This window comes from Nicotiana attenuata, unplaced genomic scaffold, assembly GCF_001879085.1.
Source record: "Nicotiana attenuata strain UT unplaced genomic scaffold, NIATTr2, whole genome shotgun sequence".
In the NCBI taxonomy this organism is placed as follows: domain Eukaryota; kingdom Viridiplantae; phylum Streptophyta; class Magnoliopsida; order Solanales; family Solanaceae; genus Nicotiana; species Nicotiana attenuata.
In genome coordinates this window covers 985-12609 of record NW_017673604.1, presented here as the reverse complement: position 1 = coordinate 12609, position 11625 = coordinate 985, and the positions used below count along the sequence as shown (strand labels likewise).

The 11625-nt window shown below is 39.5% G+C and overlaps 1 protein-coding gene across 1 annotated transcript in view; it reads left to right on the top strand.

The window, feature by feature from the left end:
• LOC109216835 (nudix hydrolase 18, mitochondrial-like) overlaps nucleotides 1–8006 on the top strand; it is a 13897-nt gene extending 5891 nt beyond the window's left edge. The window contains exon 6 of the transcript XR_002066561.1: nucleotides 7936–8006. The gene's annotated coding sequence lies outside the window, so the exon portion shown is untranslated. The remainder of the gene's footprint in view (nucleotides 1–7935) is intronic.
• Nucleotides 8007–11625: the final 3619 nt, after the last annotated feature.

Sequence of the window (11625 nt, the reverse complement as noted above, 5' to 3'; positions counted from 1 at the left end):
CACATAGCAAAGCATATAAGGTGTTTAATAAAAGAACTCTGTGTGTAGAAGAAAGTGTACATGTTGTATTTGATGAATCTAACATTCTTTCTGAGAGACAGGAACATGAAGATGAAGCCNACCCAAACTAGTTTGGGTTCCTAAGACTAACCCATGATTTCATTTTGCAGGTCCAAGTGAAGGGGAGTAGCCAAATATGGTACATGGATAGTGGCTGCTCAAAACATATGACTGGGAACAAGGACCATTTCCTTTCACTTGAGAACCTAAAAGGAGGTAATGTCTCCTTTGGAAATGAAAAGAAATGTGAGATCATTGGGGTTGGAAAGATAGAAAAGACAGACTCTCATTCCATCGAGAATGTCTATTTGATAGATGGCTTAAAATATAGCCTGATAAGTGTGTCACAACTGTGTGACAGAGGTAATTTTGTATCTTTCACCTCTACCAAATGCTTTGTGATTAACCTTACTAATGACAAGATTGTTTTGCAGGGAAAGAGAGTTAACAATATTTACATTGTAGATTTGTCAACTCTCTCTGAAAATGAACTCACTTGCCTAAGTGTGTTAATTAATGATCCCCTCCTTTGGCACAAAAGACTTGGTCATGCCAGTCTAAATCAATTGAACAAATTAGTCTCCAAAGACTTGGTGATAGGGTTACCTAATATCATGTTTAAGGAAGACAAGGACCATGCTTCTTTTCAGTAAACTACCTCACAGCTTCTGGGCAGAGGCTATAAACACTGCATGCTACATAATCAATAGATGCATGACTAGACCTCTTGTAGAGAAAACTCCCTATGAGTTACTTAAAGGGAGAAAACCAAACATATCCCATCTTAGGGCTTTTGGTTGCAAGTGCTATGTGCACAATAATGGCAAAGACTCCCTAGGTAAGTTTGATCCCAGAAGTGATGAGGGAGTATTCTTGGGATATTCTTCACATAGCAAAGCATATAAAGTGTTTAATAAAAGAACTCTGTGTGTAGAAGAAAGTGTACATGTTGTATTTGATGAATCTAACATTCTTTCTGAGAGACAGGAACATGAAGATGAAGCCATTGGACTGGTGAAACAATTGACTGAAGCCACAGCTCAAGTCAAAGTGGCATCAAAGGAAGGAACAGGTGATGGAACAGGTCCTTCAAATTAGGGCAACCTGACAGGGGGAACTAATCTGAGAGAAATTGATCAAAACTCTCTGAAGGAACCTGTACTTGAACCTGTTCCTCAGCAACAGAACAATAAAGAAGCATCTAGCAGGAACCAGCTGGCAGGGAAATCTTACAAGTACCTGAGCTCTCATCCCATTGAGAACATCATCAATGATCCAACATCTGGAGTCAAAACTAGATCTCAACTGAAGAATCTGTGTGCATTTGATGCTTTTCTGTCCATCATTGAATCCAGAAATGTTGTTGAAGCTTTGCAGGATGCAGATTGGGTCAATGCTATGCAGGATGGACTCAATCAATTTGAGAGAAGTCAAGTTTGGCATTTGGTTCCAAGACCCAAGGACAGATCAGTCATTGGCACAAAATGGGTCTTCAGGAACAAACTAGATGAAGATGGAACTGTTACAAGAAACAAAGCAAGGGTAGTGGTTCAAGGCTATAGTCAAGAGGAAGGTATTGACTATGATGAGACCTTTGCTCCAGTTGCTAGACTTGAAGCAATTAGACTCCTCATAGCCTTTGCAGCACATATGGAATTCACTCTTCATCAGATGGATGTCAAAAGTGCCTTCCTAAATGGCTACCTCAAGGAAGAAGTGTTTGTGAAACAACCTCCAGGATTTGAAAGCAAGGAGTGTCCTGAACATGTGTACAAGCTAGATAAGGCTCTATACGATCTCAAATAGGCCCCAAGAGCTTGGTATGAAAGATTGTCAAAATTTCTACTGGAGCATGGGTACAAAAGAGGGCTTTGTGCTCGTTTCCAAGCAAATACAAAGGAGTCACACTTGACAGCTGTCAAAAGGATATTGAGATATTTGAAAGGCACCACTGATTTGTGTCTTTGGTATCCCAAAGGTAGTAATTTTGACTTAATTGGATACGCTGATGCTGATTATGCAGGTTTTCTAGTGGATAGGAAGAGCACCTCAGGTATGGCACACTTCCTGGGTTCTTGTCTTGTATCATGGGCTACCAAAAAGCAGAATTCAGTAGCTCTCTCTACTGCTGAAGCTGAATATGTTGATGCTGCTTCATGTTGTGCTCAATTGCTGTGGATTAAGCAAGAACTGGTAGATTTTGGAATTGAAGTGGGGTGCATACCAATATTCTGTAATAACACTAGTGCTATAAGTATGACAAAGAATCCTGTTCATCATAAAAGGACTAAGCACATAGATGTTAGGCACCACTTCTTAAGAGATAACTATGAGAAAGAGTTAATCTCCGTAGAATTTTGTGCTACTGATAAGCAAATAGCTGACATTTTCACTAAGGCATTAAGTAGAGAAAACTTTGAAAGGAACAGGTTGGAATTAGGAATGATTAAGATCACCTAAAAGGTCCAGTTCAGAATGCACAATGAAAAAAAAATGAAAAAAAATGAATTTTTTTTTGGTTAGGAGTTCTTAATTCATATAAATATCTAGACTAATTCTTACTCAGTCTCATACTTTAACTAGTATACTCATGTGACATGTGTTTATATGACTCACTGATCTCTTACAAAAATTTTTATTCTGACATTTGAGGCATAATCAAGAGAAGTTCTACTTGAAGAACCTGGTTCATCAATATATGCTCATGAGAAAGTTCAGGTATGTTTCTATACTTTGCACAATTAGAAAGATGAAATTATATATCATGAGCAGAAGTCCTTGTTACACCAAACGTCCAGAAAATTTTATCCTTTGAGCAATTGAACCAGTTTCATTAAACTAGGAGTCTAACTATAACAGGTCTCTTCCCTAAAATCTAGCGATTTTCATTAATCACTTAGGAGACCGGAACTCTAACTTGATTACACTCCTACTTGACCTCTGAAAAGGCTGCCATTACTGCCCTAATCATGACCTCTCTTTAAAAATCCACCAAATCACTCATAACCGTCACTCTAATTCTAGAATTTCTGATCATCTGCCTTCTTCTCCAAAAATTCCTAAAGTCCCCAAAAATTCTCCGCCATGACTAATCCCCAAGACAACCCCGGAACTCCTCCACCAGTCTCCCCCAAAACCTCATCTTCAACTCCTCCTAGTGAACCCCCAAAACCCAAATTTCGTCGCCAGAAAATGTTAGCTAGAAAAATTGTTGCATCTGGTTCTTTGAGGAAAGTCTTGAACGAAAAACTACAGGCTAGTCAAAGGAAGGAAGTTACAACCAAAGAAAGCGACTCAAGCTCTGAATCTGAAAAATTTATCTCTGCCAGTGAAGGAGAAGAACCTGGTCTTCTGACACTGACAAGAGTCAAGAAACCCCAGGAGAGGTAAACACTTGTTTATTGTTTTCTGATGTATTAGAAAGGGAGGATAATAGGTTTGCTCTGGTAGGGACTGCTAAAAATGTTGAAGGGGCTGAATCTAGTAAAATAAGAAAGAAAAAGAAAGGGAAAGTTTTAGCTATATGTGGTAGTGGAGAAGAGGGAGGCATGAAGTCAGGGGGAAATGGGTCAGGTGAAGCTGCTGAGGGTCTGATAAATTTGAGTGAACAACCAGATGAACCCGGTTCATCAATGGAGGAGACTTTGGCAGATATGCTAAAGAAAGTTGAAGCCGGTTATGATCCAAAGAAACGCAAGGCCTCCTCACAAAGGACCCCTGTTGCGTCCAAACCAACTAAGAAGAGCAAAGTTTCATCACCTAAGTCTGTTGCACCTAGGGGTAGAGCCACAAGAAGTAGGGTGAGGCAAAGTGAAGCAGAACTGCAAAAGGCACTAGAGGAGAGTAAGAAAAAGAAGAAAGAAAAGGGAAAAGCAAAAATGGTTGAAAGTTCTGAGGCTGCTATAGAAGAGGAAGAGGAAGAGATGGAACTGGTCCATCAAGAGAGAAGTACGACTGTTGAAGTTCCCACTGCCAAATCAAAGAGAACCAGGTCTTCTGCAAAGAAGCCCTCCAAGTCTGTACCTGCTGAATCCTCTCTAGCTAAAAGAACTAGGTCAGATGCAAAGGGAAAACAAGTGCAAGTTGAGGAAGAAGAGGATGAAGAGTGGAGTGAAGAAGAAGGAGAAGAAGAGTTAGAACAGGAACAAGATAGGTTTGTCAATTTTGGCAAACGAAAAATTCTAAAAGGTAGATTGCTCAAAGACCTGGAGGAGCTAGGCATGGTAAGATTGTTGACTTCACTGGAGGCACAAGGATGGAAGGACATGGTCCTTCAGATGGATGGAAGATTGGCCAGAAAAGAACTTGTTGAATTCATGGCTAATGGGACTGTGCAGAATGGGCTGGTAACCAGTATAGTGAAGGGGGTGAAGGTGAAATTTGATGCACCTAAGTTGGGTAGAATCCTGAACATTCCAAGTGAGGGCTATGATGATTACACAAGGCAAAAGTGGCCTTGCCTGGATGGTCTGCCTACTGAACTTCAAATCACTAGGAACTTCTGTGACACTACAGATGCTGAGGAGGTTCCTGAAGCAAGGGCTGTTCAAAAGAGTGAGATGAGGCCAGAGCATAAAGTGCTCTTTGAATTTGTAAACAAATGCCTGCTGCCTAGACAGGAAAGGAGGCACACAGCAAACTACATGGACCTGGTCCTCATGCAGTGCTTGGTGGAAGGAAAGCAGATCAACTGGCCTGCTTTCATTGTTAAGCTGCTAGACAGGGTTCTCAATGGTTCAAAGGCTCATGCCATTCCTTATGGGTTTATTCTGACAGCTGTGCTGGACAAGCTGAACGTTCCCTTGAAGAAATGGGAGATGGCTTCCAGCAAAGAGCATTTTGGCATCAAGACTCTTCAGGCCCGTGATTATATCCTCAGTGTAGGCCCTTTTGAACCTGGTTCATCAGTGAAGACTCCAGTAAATAGCAAGGTCAGAGCTTTGGTTCAGGAGGTAGGGACAAAGGATGCTGAGATTGCAAGGCTTCAAGCTCGAGTTGTTGAACTGGAAGAAGAGAGGAATGGGTTAAGAGCTGAACTTGCAAAGGAAAAAGAAAAGAGTGAAGGAATGCTCCAAACCATGCTTAATCTGCTACAAACCCAATCCTCTAGCTCCTCAAAGCCTTAGGTTTCCTTGTCCTGTTCTAAACCAGTCTAGAAAACCCCCCAGTGACCTAGATTCGGGACTTTCTTTTGTTTTTGCTCATGGTTGGTAGTTTTTGTTCTTTCTTTTTGTGGACTGTTATATAGAAGCACTGCTTATCAATGACAATGTGCATTTCTCTTCCTTTATGTTAATTCTGATCTTTATAGTTATTTTTTTGTCAAGATGATTTTTGATTAACTAAAGCATGCTTTCACTTGCAGTTGCCTCAGTGGCCATGAGTACTAATTAATATTCTGGGATTCACATTATTTATGCGACTTTTTGATGATGCCAAAAGGGGGAAGATATTGTGCTTAAACTCTATTATCTGAACAGTGATGTTTATGACCTAATTAAATCTGGCCCTTAATGATAAGTTAAATTTTAAGCGCTGATATTGCAGCTGAGTTCCGCAGGTTCTCTAATCAGTAAAAGCACAGAGTTTGTCATCATCAAAAAGGGGGAATTTGTTGGCCCAAGTTCAGTTGAAGTTTTGAAGATTCACAAATGAACTCAATGGACCTGGTCCATCAGGTGAAACACAGTGTTTATCAACCATTGCATATGAGATGCACGTGAGGAAGATATACCGTAGAGATCAAGCAACAATATCTTCTGAACTAAATCGAAAAGATTGCAGTTGGGATAAGGAGAACAGTCTCCTTATGAGGAGAGAACACAATCCTAATCTAGGATAAGGGTTGGAGTTTGTATTGGTCAAGGACTCAAAATCGTCTAAGGATAAGCAATAGAGTCTCAATCAAACTCTAATTACTAACTCAATAAATAACTGAGTTTGTTCTCTTTTACAGGTATTGCACATACGTAGAAGTAAAACATAATTGAGAGCAAAAGAGCAAGTCTGTTTTGAAAGCAATATATGTGAGATATAAGTGTGCACTCCTGAAGCTACTTGAACGAGAGAGAAGAACCAGTTCCATTGTGTTTATTCTTATTCTAGTTCAATTGTAGTAGGAATTTCTGTTTGTACCTTTCAGCTTATTTAGAAGCAATTGTATTAGGTACTTTGAGTATTCAAGTTAGAGTTAACTTGAAAGTGTCGCAACAGTTGAGGATGTGTGCCACGCTGGGATTAGAGTTAATCCTTAGGTTTACAAAGAGTTTTTGTAAATGCTGTTTTGGCTCAGTGATTTTAGTGGAAGTTTGGGAAAATCCTACTGAGTAGTATGTCGTGGTTTTTTCACCTTTTGAGCCAGGTGTTTTCCATGTAAAAATCTCTGTGTTCTTTAGTTTATGCATTTATTATTCTGCAAACTGCAATAGTTAGAACACCTAGAAGAACCAGGTTCTTCTAGAGCGAAAATTGGGTACCACACAAATCACCCCCCCTCTTGTGTGGTATTGACGTTTAGAACATCAATAGCACCTTGGTAGCCCGACGTTGAAGACTTATTAACCCGCCTCGATAGAGACGGGGGCTGTACAATCTGATAAGATGGTCGAGGGTGACAGATATCCCTTCGACTTTGCTCGTGAAGAATTGGAGCAGAATAACAATCTGCCAAATGGAGGGACGAATCTGACCTAGGTTTATTTGGTATTGGCAGTAAAAATTGAAGATGACGGGATCGACAGGGCCCATCGTGAAAAGGTAAGTGTAAACACTCAGAAACCCCTTCACATGGGTGGTGATGTCTTCTTCGGGGGCGGTGATCACCACCTCTTTATCTTCCCAATGGCATTCTTTCTTAACCTACTCAAGGTGACTCTCAGTTATCGAGCATATATATCTCGACATTGGCTCGTATCGACCAGGGACCAACAGAGTTTTCTCAACTTTGAAGTCGGAAGTAAGTTCATACCCCCCGGTAACACACTTCTCAAGGCGTGGCTCCACCGGTGTTTTGTCGTCGGTGGGCCGCGATGAAGAAGCTTTTTCCTTTTGAGGAACGTTCTTTGATGTTTTTGCCATTTTTGTATAAGTTTAAGAAGAGAGTAAGGCTTGGTGTTTTGAGGGAAGATTGACAACCAAACCTGGAGATTTTAAAGAAATAATGAGCTTAAGAGATGTAAAAAGCTTAAGGGATTAGAAGGAAGTGAAAGCAAAGATTGAATTAACGAGAGAAGGGGCTATTTAAGCGATTCACGATGATAGTTCAAAGGCACTGGTGGCCGACCACCAACTGACGTTCATTAATTACGTTGGGAACTGTACAAGATGGGACATTTCAATCACTTCTGCCGCTTATGTAATGAGGGTGACGTCATGACAGGTCGAAGTACAAAATTGAAGGCTCAATTCACTTCTTCTCATTACATTCTAAGAAACGAGGGGACTATTTGTATACGGTTAAAACTGGGCCTACCCGATTTTACTATTTGATCGAGACCAGAGAGTTGCATCGAGGGTCAGCCTCGTAGTGGAGAAAATCAAAGTGACGAAGACAAGGTACCGAGTTCGAGAATCGAAATGCCTGCCGAGATCATATTCTCTTTTTCTAGCTAAGAGAACTTGACAGAACAACTTCTTTGTCAATATCTGATGAATTCAGTCTCTCAACTAATCTCTCAAGGGCTTCTTTCATCCACCATTGCTGACAAACTTCACTTGCTTCCTCCACACTCATCTGCACAATACAATTAATCAAAATTTTATTAGTGACTTCAGTTTCTTGCTACTTCAAATTAAATATTGATTTTTTTTTCTTAATTAACAATATACTTACCCATGCTCTTCTTCTCAAATTTTGCTCAGGCCAAAGAGAAAGAGGTATCATTATCACATTCTGACAGATTTGTGAAATAACTGTATCATTATCATTCTGACTTATTTGGGGTTTGAAAAAAAAAAGATTCACTTTCTCTCTCCATCTGTTGATGTAGATTTTCAGGTAAATTTTCAACGGAAAACTGTCATTAGAAGTTGTTGGACAATTTGTATATTTTTTTTTATGTTCATAAAAGGGGCAAAATTATCCTTAAACTATTATAAATAGGTTAATTTTATCCTCTGCTTGCTTTTGGTACCAAATATATTCCCACCTCTTAGACCTATTTTAATGCTATAAACTGTGACGATCCAATTGATCGTTTTGAGTTTTAGCATTCCGTTCGGCGGTTTAAGACCTTGATTAGCTTTATATAAAGCATTATGAGTTGCGTGTGTCATAGGTTTTGATGTTCGAGAGGTTCGGGATTGATTTGGAAGAGTGATTCTCAATTTGGAAACTTTAAGTTGGAAGAGTTTACTAAGGTTTGATTTCTGAGTGAATGACATCGAATCAAAGTTTTTATGGTTCCGATAGACCCAGATAGTGATTTTCGACTTGGGTTGATGCGCGAATTTGATTTATGAGGTTCCTAGGTTATTTTGAGGATAATTGTCGAAGGTTGGCATTTTGAAGGTGTTAGAATTGGCCAAATTTGACTTATAGTGGACTTTGATCATAATGGACCCCATTTACTATCTGAGCCTTGTGGCAGGTTCGTGTTGTCATATTGGATTTGTGTGTGAAATTTGGTTTCCTTTGAGGTTTTAAGAGTGATTCGGACACTTAAATTGCATACTAGTTAAGTTTAAGAATTTGAGTGGACCACAGTTAAATATTGGACTTAACAAGCTCGGATACACGATGTAAAAGTTTCAACATATTTGTATGATGATTTTGGACTTGTCTACAAGTTTTAGTTAGATTCCGATGAGTTTGGGTTGTCGCACTCTTATTTGATGTTTCGACATTGTTTCTTTGGGCATGAAGGGTACCATATTGATCAAATGAGCTCTAAATTGTGTTTTTGATTGAGCCATTAAACCCGTATCTTCATTTCAGAATCATAGCAACAAATATTGTTAAATTCCAATGTCGTATGAGAGAGTTATGCTCATTTCAGTATCGAAAAAGATTGTTTGCTTCTGGTACAAACTTTTGCTCTCTGCGAACACGAGGAAGGTTCGTGAACACGAAGAAGGAATTCTGGGTCATCGCTCAGCACAAAAAATTTCTCTTCGCGAAGGCGAAGGTGTCCCCAGGAGGTGATGAATAAAAAACCACCTGGACATTATTTTAAATTTGCAGATCGAATATTTTAGTATTTTGAGCATATTTTGAGTTCTAGACCTCGGTTTGAGGTGATTTTTGCGGTGTTCTTCTCGTTTTACAAAAGGGGGTAAGTATATAACCTTTATTTTGATTTTTTTTCTTGATTAGTTTTGTTGGTTATCAAGTTTATCCGTATTTGGGTCGTAGAAATTGGGATTTTGAACCCCAAGGTTGAGAAATGGTAAATTCTTGATATGAAGATCATTTCATAGACAAAATTGGATAATTTTTGTAAGTATAGACTATATAAGTTATGGGTGTATTTTAAGCCGCTAGGCCTCGAGTTGACTTTTGTTGACTTCCGTGCGAGGTTGAGAATTTGCTTCTAATTGATAAATTATGAGTTCTTAAGTATGTTTTGACTAGTGTACACATTCTTTGGCTAGCTTAAGATTGTTCGGCATTAGTTTGAGGTATTAGAGTGGTGTTGGAGTGGGTTATCGAATTTCGGAGCCACCAGCTCGGAGCCGTTGTCTTCGTTTTCTTCTTCTTCATCTCTTAGCCGGTGAACTACCTCCGCAGGCATGACGGTCGTGTCTTTCTTCAGCTTACGAGCATTACTTTTTTTGGGCTTTGGGTCCTCGGAGGTCGAGACCCTTTTTCTCTTTTTATCCTTTGCCGGTTTCTGGGCCCTTTTTCTCTTTTTATCCTTTGCCGGTTTCTGGGCCGAGGGCGATACCTCTTCCTCCCCGGACGGGGCCTCATGACAACATTTTCTCCGGGGTCTGTATGGAAGGAAATCAAGTGAGTACGGAAAGAAACATTTCAGAAAAGATCATCTAATACGTCAAAAGGGGCTTACCGTGATTTTTGGCCTCCCATCGACCGCTTTCCAAATCACACCATGAGTGCTCAACATACGAAGAGGTCGAAGCCAATTTTCAAACGAGCTCTCGAGGTTAGGAATTGCACCGGGCATCCAAGAGACCTCTACATCATAAGAAAGGATATTGATGAGGAAAAGCAAAGGAAATGAAACAATAAATGGAAGTTATAGGTGGGATTGTACTTACGCTTCATATTCCGTTTCTCGGGAAATGGCACCTTTTCGGCCGGGATTAGGTCGGAAGTCTTCACTCGAACAAATTGCCCCATCCATCCTCGTTCCTTGTCCTCGTCTATGCTCGTGAATAGCACCTTGGTAGCCCGACGCTGAAGACTTATTAACCCCCTCGATAGAGACGGGGGCTGTACAACCTGTGAGCACGTGATTTTTGCCTATATGAATTACTCCCATAAATTCAAAACAAAATAATTTCTTGCAGTGTTTACAGTTTTGTGAATTTTTGTGGCATTTTTGTGTTAATTGTTTGCATTCGTCTGTGCATGTTTATTTTATTTTAATTAATGAAAAATACAAAAAAAATATGTTGCATTTGCACGTAGGATTTAATTTTACATTTTTAGGTGGTAAATTAGTTATTTTACAAAAGTGAAAAAAAAGTAACAAAAAATAGTTATTCTGCACTTTTAATTTTAATTTTTGAACTTGGGTAGTGTTTCCTCTAATTTGGGTCTTAATTAATTGTGTTAGTTTTTATTTAGTGTTAGGTAATTTAATTTGACTAGGGATTAATCTAGGTTTATTTTAATTTTATTTAAGTTTAAAAAAGAGAATTAAAAGAAATTTGAAAGGGAATTGAAAAAAGAAAAGAAAGAAGAGAGAATTGAAGAAATGGATTTTTGGGCCAAGGCTAAATCCCTGAGCCCAATTTAATCCCCAATCCGGTCAAAATAGCACGGTATAGCCAGTTTTTGCACTGGTCAATCAAAAATAGCCAGCGTTTACCAAGTCAATGAAAAATAGCCACTATGTTGCTGCAACAGAGACCGGTCCCGTATAATATACGGCAGTTTGGTGTATTTGTGTATGAACTCCAGCATATTATGCTGGACCGGTATACTTTGCTGACTCCTGTATAATATACGGGAGATTGGAGCACCGGTGCTCAAAACTCCAGTATATTATACTGGACATTTATACTTGCTGGAACTCCAGTATATTATGCGGGAGTTCCAGCATAATTATACTTGAACTCCCGTATAATATGCGGGCGTATTTTCCGAATTTTGAACAGTGTTTTCGCTCAGATTTATCTTTACATGAAAAGTGGCTAAATTTTGATTACTTTTGAAACTGGGCTATTTTTGAACGACCAGTTGTAAATCTGGCTATTTTTAAATTTCTCCCAATCCGCCTAGCCCAACACACCCCTTAACCCATGCTACCCGCCCATCCCCATCGGTCCGACCCGACCCGTTCTCCAAATAACCCTTGACTAAGAAAAAAAAAGAACGAACCCTAAATTCCCCAAACTCAGAAGCTGGGCTCTGTGAGTATCATCGATTCAGCTCGCCCA